At 36.7% G+C, this 11,373-nt stretch overlaps 1 long non-coding RNA gene across 2 annotated transcripts; it reads left to right on the top strand.

Annotated features, from left to right (window-relative positions):
* The first annotated feature begins 269 nt into the window (after nt 1–269).
* LOC135288183 (uncharacterized) lies at nt 270–10,582 on the top strand. 2 transcript variants are annotated; one of them, XR_010351439.1, is made up of 4 exons: nt 270–341; nt 435–525; nt 4,974–5,071; nt 10,403–10,582. It is a non-coding gene; the product is annotated as an uncharacterized LOC135288183 (long non-coding RNA). The 2 variants fall into 2 exon arrangements; XR_010351438.1 differs by lacking the exon at nt 10,403–10,582 and adding an exon at nt 8,587–10,068.
* Nucleotides 10,583–11,373: the final 791 nt, after the last annotated feature.

Below are 11,373 nucleotides of genomic sequence, written 5' to 3'. Positions count from 1 at the left end.
ACTATACTATACTATACTATACTATACTATACTATACTATACTATACTATACTATACTATACTATACTAAAGAATACAGAAGGGATACTTACAGAATGCTAAAAAGATAATAATGAAAATTCGTGACTCTTTTCAGAGTCCCGGCACAGCTTGGCACTGATTGGCCATTGAGTCAAAATAATTCACAGCAGAAACCAATGAAACAATCACCTGTTGGTAAACAATCTCCAACACCTTCCACATGAGCAAAACAGAGATAAGAATTGTTTTCCTTTCTCTCTGAGGCTTCTCTCTCAGCTTCCCAGGAGAAAAATCTTGGGCAAAGGGATTTTTCAGAGAATGTGAATACCACAACTGACTGGTCAAAATAGGTATGTTATTAACAGAGGCAGAAAATAAGGTGTTCAGTAACATACACCCATTTTCTTCTACAGCTCTGTGTCTCTGTGTCATTTTCAAAGAGAGAAATCTTCTATATCACTTACAAAAAAGGATTTTGGACTTGGAAAAAAGAAAGTACTTGAGGTATGCTGTTTTGATTGCATATTAATTCATAAACATAATGATCTGTATTCCAGCACAGATATTTACATCAATGTGTTGAGTAGTCAAAAGAAGATTAAAACATGTATACAACATTGTGATGATTTACATTACATTATGTCATTATAAAAGAAAAATTAAATTAAGAAGACCTTACCCATACAAGAGAGACAGTATATAAGCATTTCACCTTAAAAATTCAATAATCAAAAATTTAAGAAGTTACAGTATTTCAGACCTTGCAAAACTCTGAACTGAATTTAGCTCAATTTCTTAAACACACTTGATAAATTATTTTTACAGAGTATGTTTATTATATTCACACTTAGAGAGGTTGCAACCAAAGTCTATTATCAGAATTATACTTAATCTATGATGGCAAAAAAAACAATTATAGGCACAAAAATGAAAGAAATGGTTTCTGCAACATATTCTCCACATTTCTGCAATCAGGTAGGGCCATACACAAAATTCACATATTCACAGTATCTTCCAGTATGGAAACAAAAAGTAGATTAAGAGCCATCAGGAGCTAGAGAACAAAAAATTATGATTTTTCATTACATTTTCATGCCTTAACATGCATTCAAAAGCCCACTGTGGAGTATCTTAACTTTCCCTTACAGGTTTTTATGCCCTTCTCCTACAAAGCAATCCTATTTCGATATTACTTAGGTTAGCCCAATATGATCTGTCTTGAAGAAAAACTTGACTTCTTTAGGTGCCAAACTAGAAAAAATCATTCACCTGAGATTCCAGAGCTATCACAGCATTTGAATGAAATATGTTTCATTTTTAACATTTTGAATCATATGTGATATGGGTTGCAAGCCAAAGTCCAGAAAGATTTTTCCAAAAATCTCTGAGAAATAGATGTTCCAGTTCTCCTGTTCCTATTAAAAGTCAGGAATTATGACTTTTTGCAACTTCTATCTCAAATTATACAAAGAAAAAGCATAGCTATTTAGCATTGGTTTATGTAGCTATTTTCGGCATTAGGAAAATAAGTCACTTAGTATGCACTGCATTATTGTACTATTGTGCTGGCACCAATTTGTTTGTTTACTGATTGAAGCTAATTTAGCCAGTTTATAACATGTCAGAATTTTTCCAGGGGTTATAGAATACATGCTTTTTGGAGGCTTGCACAACCACTGATAATTAGAACATTAGCCCTTGGGTTGTTTCCTTTCTGTTTTTCCAAAAGGAATAAAAAACCACCTGGATGTGTTAAAACACCTGGGTAATTTATATGGAACACACACAACATACACATACACTTTCTTCTCCAAAACAGTAGAGCTTCTGTTTCCATGCTGGCACAGAAATGATTGATATAACTAACGACTGATGAAGTGAAACCACTAGCTGTTAATAATTTCACAGTAAGCTTGTGGTTGTTGTTATACAAAATAAGGGCCCAATTCCTAAGTATATTCTTCACTGACATTACACAGAGATAGATAATGGCATCTAAAATAGTTTTTTTCTATTATTTCTCTGAATAGAGATTGCAGCAGTGCATCTAAAGCTACAATAAATATTTTCACAGAAAAAAATCCTGCTCAGATAAATGAATAATATTCATAAAAATAATATTTTAAAAAGCAAAAATATTTTTTCCACTTAGAAAATACTTCCATTTTTGAAAACTAATTATAAGACTTTCTGATGTGAAAAGAACTTTTCCCCATCATATTCCTGTAGTAAATTTATCCAGCAATTGACAATATCCTAATTTTACTGCATAACATGTTTGGGGAAGGAATTGCTTGATAACTCACTGTAATTTTAAATGATTGATTTGTGGGAAACCAAAAAAGTGCTGTTCATTTGGAAATCACTTTCTACAAAACCAATAGTTTATTTTTAGTTTGCAAATTAAGACAAGACAAAGTAAAAATATTCCTCCAAGTAAATGAATAGGAAAGTTTTTAAGACACAAAAAGTGTGATGTTTTCTCTGATTTGGTTAAAAAGTTGTAGTCTGTTCACACAGTCCACAGTGTTCACACATATAAAAGGAGTGGGAACTGGGCATCCAGTACAATTTTTTTTTTTTTTAATTTGAAAGACATCTATATCTATTGAGAGAACACAAATTCTTGGAAAACTTCAAAGTTCTAAAATCTCAACAAAAATTCTGGGAGAGAAGAAGACAAAAATAGTTATCTCTTTCTCTTATGACAGACTTATGGTAGGGATGCTAAAGGTGTTTTGCCTTATCACACATCCTAGAAAAAGAAAAAAATATTAAAATTACCAAAACCATACATAGAAATTTCAGACAAAAAAATCTTAGTATGTATTATTTCTGGGTGATTTATACCTATAGTGACAATTTCTTCATTCTTCTCTTGTACTGGATCATAATGACATATCCACGTTGTGATTACATGTTGGTACAAAGGGATCTTGAAAACTTGGTTTTTGCAGCTGAGCTATTTTGTGTTTATACAAAGAGAAAAAAATCTTATTGTCTTTACTCATGCAAAACCACAGTTTTGCAGCAGAATTCGAGTACATAAATTACATAACACCCCTAGAAAAAAATAAGAACATTCTTCCATCCAGCTATACACATTTGGAAAAAAAATCCCTAACCAGCCAAGACTGAAACATATTTATTCCAAAAATTGAAAATATTTGTCTGACCTGAGCCATGCAGCATTCTCCATACCCGAGGCCTGACCAAGGTACTGTAGGTACCAGCTGCAAGTCCTCAGCCACCCTGCCCACAAACCCCAGTGTAGGGAACACAAAACTGATGCTGTAGGAAACCATAGTTTTTTGTGGGTTTGTGGTTTCTTTTTAAAACACTGTAAAAACACCATGATTAAGTTCCTTTGTCCTTTTCCAAACCTGGGCTGTGTTGAGGCCTCTTCCCAACAACATTCCATCCCCACGCACCCTCCTCAAGAACTGGCATGGCACCAATCGGCCATTACCACATTAGCCTGTGGAGCAGGGCCCAGCCCTGGATGCCCCTTGGCTGCCCTGGGAGCTCATATTCTTCCACCTGCTGCTTTTAGGTCATGGAGTCAAAAGCCAAAGTAGACTTGTGTGTGGAGGCAATTTCGGAGAGAGCAAGGAGAGGAGGCTGGAGGCATGGCATACACTGCCTGCCCGGGACTGGAGGCTGCAGGCAGCCTAGGCTGCTCAACATCGCCCCTGGCACAGCCCACAACTCCATATCAAAGCAAATAATAAGAACTGCGGTGTAAAACTGCCTGACTTTTATTTCAGCCTTTCCGAGCTATTGGCTCCTTCACTAATAATCGGGATTTATTACTGGGCCCATCTGCTGCCTCTGGAAGGTCAAAAGGTAAACCGCAGCCATCACTGATGTCACCATCAAGGTAGCTAGTAGCAAATGGACCCTGACAAGTGTACTTTTAAAAGAATATTGTGGCAAGAGCATTCTGAGCATGAAAGTCAAGCTGATAAAGAAAATAAAGTCCAAAATACTAAAAAGATGTCAGCTTTTAACCCATTAATCCAAGTGATGGAGTCCAGCTGTCAGTCTTCTATCTGAGCTGCAGTCAGAAAGAAGAATGAGCTACTATGCCCAGTGAAATGTAATCAGGTCAATCTCTCTACAAGGAAATTCCTAGCACATCACATTTTACTGTATTCCTTGTGCAGACTCCTCAAAGGTACCAAGAAGTAGAAGTGGAAAGATGATGAAGTCCTCACCATAGTACTTGCCATTTCTTCTTGACATAATGATGTTTCATGAAGAGCCATCACTCTGGTTTTGTTTCCCAGCTTTTCATTTTTGCTCACCAAGAGCTGGCTCAGAGGCATTTATTTCTGTAGCTAAAACAACATTTTTCAAGTTCAAGGGATAACCTCTGTCCCTTGCAACTGCAGCCCTCCTGATTTCTGATGCTGCTGTAATAAGGATCACAGTTTTCCTTCTGCATTGCTTTGTGTTTTTATTCAGGGTGATGTAAAGGGACCACAGCTAAGGTTAAACTCTCCAGATAATTTTGTTGGTACGTTTTATCAGTTTCCGGGCAGGAAACTCCTTTTTGACTGCATTTCCAGCTGAGAATAGAAAGTGAAAAGGGCAGAAAGACTGATGTGAGATAGAGAGGCCCTTTTTCTAGTGGAGATGGAGGATTTACCTCACAGTTTGAGAACAAATTAGAAACTGACAATGTGTCAACAAAGAATTACTTGCTTTGTCTCAGCTAATGTTTCAGAGAGGTTATCTATATCCATGCAGCAACACCGCAAACAAGCAGCAGGTTGCTGACAACTGATGTAAATAGCTACAATTCCTCTACTCTCAGGGTCATACATTACTAGCATCATTTTCTTCTTTCCATATCAAGCAGTTGGTGGAGATAGTGATTTGTAGCGTATATATACAAATGAATTTGCACTCAACAGAGACATAAAGAAGATTTTTTTTTCTGATTCCAGGTGTCACACCATCAGCAAGTGCTCATGGTCTGCAAACAGGCAAGCAATTTATTTTTACCTTCTGAGGGCAAGATGGGGACTGAAAGCAGAAGACATGGGTGAGTAGAAGCTTTTTTAGATTAAACTTCCACATCTTTTGCTTTTCCACCTTGCACATAAGGACTTATGTTCCTTTCCAGACAACAAGCAACAGGTACAGTGGCATTGACTCTGCATGTGATTAGTGGTGACTCCTTCTCATTAAGATCTCTTTACTGTTTAAGGTGATGGTGACAACAATGTCATAAAATCATGGAATGACAGAATAGTTTGGGTTGGAAGGGATTTTAAATATCACTTCATTTCAAAAACACTGTCATGGGCAGGGACACCTCCCACTAGGCTAGGTTGCTCAGGGCCCCTTCCAACCTGGGCCTGCCAGGGATGGGGCATCCACAACACATCTGGACAACTTGTGCCTATGCCTCACCACCCTGACAGTTAAGAATTTCTTCCTAATGTCTAATCTAAACTGACCTTCCTTCATCTTAAAGCCATTATCCCTTGTCCTACCACTACTTGTAAGAACTCCCTCTTCAGCCTTTTTGTAAGCCCCCTTCAGGCACAGGAAGTCTGTGATAAAGTCTCCCCAGAGCCTTCTCTTCTCCAAACTGAACAGCCCCAGTTCTCTCAGCCTGTCTTCAGACTCCCTCTAGCATGGATGCCACATGCTTTTCCTCAATGTTTATGCTCCCTTGAGTATTTGCTGCTAATGCCTCTGATAAAAATCCAGAATTGGTCACATCCAGATTCACCTCCGGACAAAACTCTCCTTATTCACCCTCCTACATCCCAATCCTAGCACCCATAGACAAGTATATTCAGTACCAGACTGCCAGTTTTAGTACCAGTTAGCCAGAGACACACATCACCTCAGTGCAGCTGGCAGTTTTTGGGAAAGGAAGTGACTGTGAAGTCCTCAGCAGTCCACTGTAATTTCTGTGTCACTCTGAAATGGTTCATGACTGTAAGGCTCAAATCACAACATCCATTTGCATCTGAGGTGGGTTGTGCAGAAGTGGATGTGATAAGTGTGTTAAATATGGGTCAGCTGCTGGAGAGTGAAGTGGTATAATCTTGAGTGTTTTAGGAAGCACTTCTATGTTGGTACTGCCACAGCGAGTTGATCTTCTCCCATAGAAGACATACATATATTATTGAGAATGAAACTGACCTATGAAAAATAAGAGTTTTAAATTTGGAGTCTAATTTCAGTCATCAAAGTGTAAAATATTAAGAGTCCTGCTTTCAGTACCAATTTCAGCACAGCCTTACCTTTGAAGCTGTCTGAACACCTGGATTATTTTCCAGTGTATTTGATTCTCTAGAATAAAGGGTGTCTGCAAAGAAGGCTTAAGAGCAAATAAATTGAATGAAAAGCTAGTCACAGTGGTCAGATTGTCAGTCATGGAGGTTACATCTGTGCAAGGAATAGGTATGGCAGGAGCAGAGGGCAAATTTACCCCCTGGTACCTCACCAATCTGCCTGCACTCAGAGTTGTAGTAAGTGCCTCTAGAGATAATGGGGTATTTCAGTCTCTGTTTGTTTGTGCCTTGGCCTCTGCTGAGGTTAAAACTGTGCCAGGTGCTGATAACTCTAATGGTATTTTTCTGATATGGAAACCTATTCACCAGAGATCATAATGGGAGTATCAGTGTTTAGTACAAGTCCTTTGAAGTTATCAGATATTAATGGCCTTTAGTCTGTATTGACCTCACAGGCCAGACCAAAACCAGGAATTCAGAGAGAGAGAAAGAAAAGGATGATGATTACTTTATTTTATTAATACAGAAATAGGAGATGTGACATGTTTGAAAAGAAATCCTTTAAGGTTTACACCTTAATCTCTTTTAGGTCATTAAGAGAAAGTCATTAATTTGTTGTAAAATACAGGAGAAAGATAAAACCACACAAAAACATACTATGCAATAGATGAACACATGTGCCTTGAGAGGAAGACAATTTAGACTTAGAAGCATCATTGTACTTCTCACAATTACATTTGTTCACCTGCTTCTTAAGTGTACGCTTGTGGCTTGTTAACAAAATGGAATTGTTTGCTATACAGAGGCTCCTAGGTGCAAAGTTAGAGCTAGCCTTGTATTTTTGCTGTCCTGTTGTACTGTGTGGCAGGTTTTTAAGTTTTTCTTCCAGTTTTAATGTTTCTTCTTTATGTTCTTTGTAATTATGGAAGCAGAATCTCCTAAGTCTATTTTGTCCTTCAAATCAACATGGCAAAAATATCGATTCAGGTAATGAGGCACAGGTGTACCTTGTAGGCACTCCATAAAGAATTCTTTCCTGGGGAATCAGCCCAAAGTTACTCAGCACATTTCTGTAATTGTGCTACATTAGGCAAATTACTATATTAAATAGTCCACATGCTCACATTTCCACCTGAGTGGGGTGACACTAGGTTGTACACTTGGGTTGTAATAAATAACAGGCAAGAGGAAACAATTAGTTTAAGTAGACTTGCTAAACAGAACTTTTCTGCCTTTTTCACTCTTGTGTTTAATCATGACTTCATTTCTGCATTTTACTTCAAAGAAGAAAAAAAAAAGGTCATAGAAGTTCCCACTATTGTCATTTAGGCCCCTTCATTCTTTTCTCCTTCCTTCTCCTTATCCCTTCTTTTTATAGCAACAATTTGTATGAGACACTCTGCTCCAGCTCTAGACAGTTATTTCCTTGATCTGTAATTTTTTGGATCAAATGCTCTGACTGGTCCTCTGCATGCTTGTAACTTCATCTAAAGTGATGTGAGATACTGGCACCATTTTGGTCAAATCCTCAGAAGAAATTACTGGAGATTTATTTCTTATAATAACTGGTAATGATTTTAATTACTCTGATTTTTTTCTTCCTTTAAACTCTATTTGTTCTTCTCTTTGAATACATGTTTCCATTCATCATATTTTACTTTTTTACTGCCCTGTGTTAATTTCTTTCTTATTTAGAGGGGGGATATATTTTTTCTTTTAGCAATAGGTTGATAAAATTTAGGCATTATTAAACACTTCTCTTTCTTCATTTCCATCAAAAAAACATCTTTGTGCACTTAGGCCTACCTGTCAAAGTGCAAAAAAAGTTGTCATTCAAACTGAAGATTACTGTCCAGAAGGTTGGTTAAGAAAAGAAATAAGTGTACTATGTATCAAAGCTCTTCAAGACCAACAACCGACTTCTTCTCACAGGTCATTTTTTAAAAGACTAATAATTTCCAGGGTCTGTCATACAAAATTGAGCAGAGAGGCTTACCCTCTTTATGTGGAGACTGCAAGTATCATTTGTAGAGATATTTTATTAAAATTCTAAGTCCAGAGGTATCATTTGTAGACACTGTTTATTTAAATCTTCCAAAGTTTCTGCTCCTAATTTATATCACTGAGACCATACTCTTTCATGACAGCCCTCTTTCCACCACTTTCTCCCACTTCCCTGAATCTTGTTAGCTAATCATAATACTTATGAAAGCAACACCTTTGAGGAAAGCATATAACTGCTGATTATACTACTTATTTCCTTTTAATGTGTCAATAAAAAGGTAATTACATTTCATTTGTTTTGTAGTTATAATTGTGTTGGAAGAAGAAATTTGCCTGCTGGAACCAAATCCCAGAAATTAAAGCAAAAGGAAAGACAGTAACCTTGCTATTTTCTTCAAGATAGAAGACATTACTATTAAAAAAATAAATTGAGAGATTATTTGAAATACTTGTTCTGAAAACAAAATGACCATAACTTCTTTTAAAATGTATTGTTCCAATAAATGATCACATCAGGAAAAACTATATCCATGTCAGGATAATTATATCAAAATGAATGACAAGACCGCATTTGAAAATCCTTTGTTGTTACTGCTAAACTGAAAGTAATTTTAAAATGTAGAGTTTTGTACTGCTGACCTCTCTCTTCTCTCAACTTCTCTTGCACTTTTGAAATAAAAATACTGTGGAAAACATCAGTCACATGAAAAAGTCCAACACTTTTCTGAGAACAGCATCTGCTGATTTTATTTTTTGGTTACTAGACTGCTTACAGCTGGTGATGACACCATATATCAGCTGTAAAATTTGCTTTCATTGGTGTCAAATGCAAAGCCTTGTTAATTGAGGCTGGGATGTACTGGGTAGTTTATGTGTGCTTATCTTTTTATCAATATATTTTTGTATAATAGCTCTCAGCACCTGTATAACTTCATTAACATCAACTGAGCCATGTCTTATTAATGCCAGCACAAGTGCAGGTAACAGCATATTCTAAAAACACTGTTGCAGTGCCAAACAAATGTTACTGGCAGTTTTTCTCTTCATTTTGTTGATAGCCTTTTCATCCAATAGCTCTGAATTTTTTACCAGCATCTTATTAAGTCCTTGTGGTGCCACAAACTGTTTTGCGTATGTTTTGATCAAACTTGCTGTACTCTAGTCTACTCTGTTCTACGCCTTGTATAATGAAGTGATTTCTCAAACAGTTGGGCCTGCTACAGCGATGACCTCTTGTGATGCCAATCATTGTGCAAGCACCTTCTGCTTACACTTAAAAAGATTTGTGATTTTTGCATCTTGGAAGTAGGTTGCCTGTAGGCAATTTTGTGCATTTTAATGCAGTGTCCAGTGACAGCCACTAAAGGCTGATTGGTTCCTCACAAACAAGAATTCTCCCTGCAATCATTTGGTCTGAATAATTCAGGCTCTAGAAGATCCTCCAATTACTGCTTTTTACACTATTAATGAATTACTTCTGTGGACCAAGTTTTGAAGACATCTATGATTTTAACACACATTAGTCTTCTATGAAAGGCATATTTTTATCAATAGTAGTATATGAAACTGAGTGGCATTAATGACTTACATTTTGATGAAACTAAGTATTAGTTTCATCAAAAAATCTGACAAGACTTAACATCTGTGCTTTAATTCATGTAAAAAATCTGCAAAACTTCCTCCAAAAGAAGTATTTCTGGAGACAAGTGATTTAAAGCATGGAACACATGGCATTTCGCAAGGACAATTAAAAACTATAAATTAAGGGTGAATTATGACTTCTGAATATTTCATGGGTTTATGCGTCTGTCCACTCAGCATTGGTGTTGAAAATGCAAACATATGAGTGAGTGAGCTTGAGAGTGGCACTTTTTGACAGAGTTACATGCTATGAATGGAGTCAATCAAGTGGGGAGTGAAAAATTCATTTTCTGACAGGGGTGTCAGCAGAATCATCAGGCACTGATGACAACAAATCTATAGCTGGAGAAAACACTGACAGGGTGGAAAACAGGAGACTCTGATACTGATTCCTCCTTTTCAGCTGTCCAGAACATAATTTCACAGCAATTATTTCCCCAGTTGGTTTTATTAACTGTAGGCCCTAGATGTTTATCTAGTTACAGGACAAGATGTATAAGAAATTAAACCAAAGTGAAGAAAAATGCTGTGTCATGAAAAAAAAATTTCTCCTGATGTAAACTTTGAGGAGGATGAGGTCAGCAGAGGATGAGTGCTATATATTTTCAAGGAATCTGTGGAGTGTTATTGACCTCCTCTGAGGTTAACTCAACAGAATCTATAGGTGAGTAAATCCTCCCATTTTGATAGGTACGGGATTTCTGATTTACATGGTTGTTATGCTTCAGTTTATTAAGCCAAGCCACAAAAGCAAGGCTAAGTTTCCAACAAAAGGATAAAGGGATGAAGAAGATGTTTTAAAGCAGCAACTTTTTGTTGTTTGTTGTTCGCATGTTAAGTGCACTCTGTGGACTAGAGTGACGAGGGTCCCATTTCCAACACAGCATGGAGTGGGTGATCTCGTCAACTGTAAAATGAAGCCATAAGAGCACAGCATGAAAATGTATTAGCAACAGTTAGATAAGGGAGACCTCAGCAAGGCGTACACACTTCCAATTGGTGAAATAATGCTTTTACAAATTGTTTTTGGTACATTAAGTACCTTTCACAGCCAAAATTAAAAAAAAAAAAAAGAGAGAGAGGAAAAAGTAGACAAAAATAAATATATAAACAGCACTACAGAATTGCACTTACAATAGACAGAACTGGGGCTTTTCTTTCCTCTCACAAAGTAATTTCATGCAGATTTTTTTTATTGAAATTGTTTCCCAAGTTGACAGATCTTGTGTACAATGATAAATGACAAAGTGCTATGCAGCTGTCAGCCTGTGCTCAGGGAAATTGCAGAAAAACTCCCTAATAATAATAATAAATATGCGTTTCTCCAAACAGAAGGTATTTTAAACTAGTAAGTACAGTGGTGTAGTAAAGTAGTATTAAACAGCAGTGAGGTGAAGCTGAGAATAGATTTATATATTTGTACTAATCTAGCAGCTCTTTACTGGCTATG

The sequence above is a fragment of the Passer domesticus genome, chromosome 1 (assembly GCF_036417665.1).
Source record: "Passer domesticus isolate bPasDom1 chromosome 1, bPasDom1.hap1, whole genome shotgun sequence".
NCBI lineage: Eukaryota > Metazoa > Chordata > Aves > Passeriformes > Passeridae > Passer > Passer domesticus.
This window is presented reverse-complemented; position numbering and strand designations above follow the sequence as displayed.